The sequence below is a fragment of the Triticum urartu genome, chromosome 4A, assembly GCF_056163025.1.
Source record: "Triticum urartu cultivar PI428250 chromosome 4A, HENAU_Tu73, whole genome shotgun sequence".
NCBI classification, from domain to species: Eukaryota; Viridiplantae; Streptophyta; class Magnoliopsida; order Poales; family Poaceae; genus Triticum; species Triticum urartu.
The window spans coordinates 5,681,674-5,685,369 of record NC_141876.1 but is presented as its reverse complement, the minus strand read 5'-3'; the positions used below and the strand labels follow the sequence as shown (position 1 = coordinate 5,685,369).

The following is a 3,696-nucleotide window of genomic DNA, read 5'->3' as shown; positions in this document are numbered from 1 at the left end:
AGGTGCTTAAGGATTCAAAGGTGGATGATTCTTGCCCGAGCCATCAACTAAATGAAGGAGATTCAAAGGTGGATGATTCAAGGTAAAGATATGAGGCTTCGCGTATGTTACATTTTTTTTAGGGGTGGCGTATGTTACATTAACCATACACACGATCGGGTTGCAGATTGTCTGATATACATTTCCAGAGCTGATCGTTGGACTGAACTGTGGTTGCTGGACGCTCCTCTTGCTCCCAATTTTCCCCATATTTTCGTGGATGGTCATATCTGTTTTTTTTTTACATAATTGCCTCCACATCAGAGTGGAAAAGACTCCTCACATCGTGAAAAGAAAGAATATCTCAAAACCAAAAAAAAAAAAACGCATCGCTCTCTCAGATCGTGGCCTCTCCCAGCGCCGGCGGCCAGCCGCCGCTGCCCCTCCCGCGCCGGCGACGTGCTCCTCCTGCCCTCGGCCAAATCTCTCCCACCGTCGGCCGCGCTCCTCCTGCCCTCGGCCGAATCTCTCCATCCGGTCGTCCCTGGCCCAGCCACCAGCGTCCTTCGCCCTAACCCTAGCTCCTCGACGGTCGAGGCAACAAAAGGCGGCGCTCGGCCCGGCCCCTGGAAGAAACGGTGAGGCCCCTTGTTTCTACTACTCCTTTCATAGATCGTGATTTCCGTTCTTTGCTTGATGATTTGGTTTTAACATTCTTGATTGATGATTAATTTCCGTTCTTTGCTTTCAGGAACCCTAAACTGAAGTATGAGCCGCCGCCGTTGCTCGCCGGCGACGGCACCTCCACTGGAAGACGAGGACCTTCTCCAGGAGATCCTCCTGCGCCTCCCTCCTCAGCCATCCTCCCTCCCACGTGCGTCCGCAGTATGCAAGCGCTGGCGCAGCATCCTATCTGACCCCCAATTCGTCCAACGCTTCCGCAAACACCACGGGAAACCCCCGCTAATCGGCTTCTTCAACCAAAGTTATACCGTAGTCTGCGACTTCAATCCCATCCTGGAAGCGCCTGACCGTGTCCATGCCAATCGTCTCTCGGTGCCAAAGAGACACAGCTCCATGGGGAAGTGGCGTTTCATGGGCTGCCGCAATGGCCTTGCCGTCCTGATCAACGGGGGTCGGCGTGAGGCCGTCGTGTGGGATCCTCTCACCGGCCAGCAACATCGCGTGCCTTTTCCACCGGGGCTTCACGACGGTCCAATGGGTAGTTTCTATGACTAGCATGCCGCGGTGCTTTGTGCTAATGCCGAAGTTGGGCACGTGCACGGAGATTGCATCAGGGGGCCGTTTAAATTGGTCTTGATCTGCAACAGATACGAGCAGGCATTCGTTTCTCTCTATGACTCCACATCTCATGCTTGGGGAGATATTTTCTCGATGGCGATAGAAAATAGAATTCATTGGACAAGGTGCGGCATCCTTGTCGGAAATGTGCTTTGCTGGTCAATTTGTGGAGGTGATGCCCTTGTGTTTGATATTGAAATGCAGAGTCTTGCTGTGATTGGGAAGCCGGCAGACAACGCTATCAGTGACTGGTCTTTTCAGCACTTACGGATGGAGGATGGTGCACTAGGCCTCGCTGTTTTGTCGGGACTGACCGTCCAATTATGGGTGAGGAAACTTAACTGTGACGGTGTTGTCGGATGGGTGTTGCTGCACAAAAACAATCCTTTGAAGGGGTTGCTTCCAAGCACAAAGCCTTTGGTATTTATCGTGGGGTATGATGAGGACACAAATGCGATTATTCTGTCTACGGCGATTGGTAACTTCATGCTCCAACTTGACTCAGGGCAGATCAAACATATCATTAAAAGAAATGACATGTGTATCGACATGGTTTATCCCTACCATAATTTCTACACTGCAGGTAATACCTCCCTATATACATTGCACAACCAAAAAAATCAATTAGTTTTGCTGGGATTCATTACAGTTTATTTTGGTATGCGATTGCTGTAACATTGTTAATATGATTAAGGATCAATCAGAATACATTGAGCTGCTTGTTTCTTTGTTGTGCCTGTGATTGATCGTGATGTAACTTATTATTACTGGGCTACATTAAAGATGGATTGCGGATATCTATTGCTTTGATGCCTTGCCACTGCTAAATGCTAACTATGACTCTGTCCGTTTAATGATCTTTCCACCGGGAGGTTTATAACAATTGGAAACTGGCTATAACTACACTAAGAAAATATGAGGAAACCATCTCCTATGTAAAATAGTTAACCCACTGCCACATTTGAAAGCTTAAAAGATCGTTATGTTGTTCTATCCAATAAATGTATGTGCAAGACAATCTTTGTCTTCATCAATTCATAACAGCACATACTGAATTTGTTAGTGGAAAATATTACTGGTTCATATAATTCGAATGGTACTATGTGATGCTAAATGTGCATATTTTATTTTTGCACATTGGTCATAAATGGTAGGCTCTCTTACAATAGAGTTATAGACAAATGCATTTTTGTTGAACATTTAATCAGTCTTAACATTCTTGTTTGCACTTGGCAATAGATGTGGTGTCATTTACTTCTTTGTCACAAAAGCTACTTTTCCCTTTTCCATTTACATAAATATATAGCGGTTTGCACATATTGCTTTCTCACTGATTCAACTTCACTATGAATTTTTTTTTTGCTTCTTTTGGTTTTAGGCAGGGGAGTTGGGTGGAAATGGGTGGAGCTGGAACTTTGACCACATGTGATCCAGTAATGTGCTATCTTGGTTGAATGAGTGAGGTAAACTTATCTTCCTGCAATGTGTATGTGTTTTCATCTTGGATACTTAGTTTAGAAGATGATGCAAGATTTATTGTTGTCAACCATTACAAAATATTTTTTCTTCTATTATTGTTCTCCATTTGTATTTTTTTTGTCTACTAGTATAATTTCGATCCGCACATGGTTCAGCTTTAGATTCTTTCTTCTAATTTGCATAATGGCAAAGTTAAAATCTACTGTTGGAATCATGAAAATTTTGATTTCTTCTGCGGGTGAGTAGTACAAATTGGGTTACTGAGATGACATTGATTGTTCTGCAGGTACCTAGAGTTACACATTGGTTGCTGAAATGAAGAAAAGTGTCTAGTTGGTTTAGTCTCCTCCATATGCTGAGGCATGTGATGTGGTTGACGCTGAGATTGCTCCTATATGTAGTATGTACTTTTATGTACGGTGGTCTGTGAAGTGGAACTTGTTGGATTTAAATGTCTGAACTTTGGTACTATCTAATATATTAGCAGATATAAGTGAACTTGCGTTCCTTATTAGTGACCTGTAGAGTTTCTTGGGTTAATGGTCGGCTCTGCTTTGTGAAGCCGTGGGCTTTTGCTGTTTACACATGGTCTTTGTGAAGTCACTATCTATCTAGAATTGATCTTCTGAGTCTTGCTAGTGATTTTAACTATGTTAATGAAGTTCACGTCACCTCACCACCATATGTAGCTGGGACAGGTAATGCTTGTATATTATAAGGTATAATATACATAGAATTATGGCTGCTGCCTAGTTCTAGGAAGGTTATATACTCCTACCTTCAGGTTCATCGAGTAATGTTTTGGATGAAGCTTCTTAAGCCAGTCAGTGTCAGCCATGCTCGGCTCGGACACTCATTCTTGGCTCTATAGTGGTCTGAATCTGTCGTTCTAATCGCTCTACAGTTTGCCGCTGCCACTCTCCTAGCTCCACTTGC

General features: G+C 44.1%; 1 pseudogene across 1 annotated transcript; it reads left to right on the top strand.

The window, feature by feature from the left end:
• Positions 1-304: 304 nt before the first annotated feature.
• LOC125554567 (putative F-box protein At3g16590) lies at positions 305-3,456 on the top strand (annotated as a pseudogene). The gene is made up of 4 exons (XR_015601939.1): positions 305-617; positions 731-1,864; positions 2,660-2,744; positions 3,047-3,456. The product of XR_015601939.1 is annotated as a putative F-box protein At3g16590 (transcript).
• Positions 3,457-3,696: the final 240 nt, after the last annotated feature.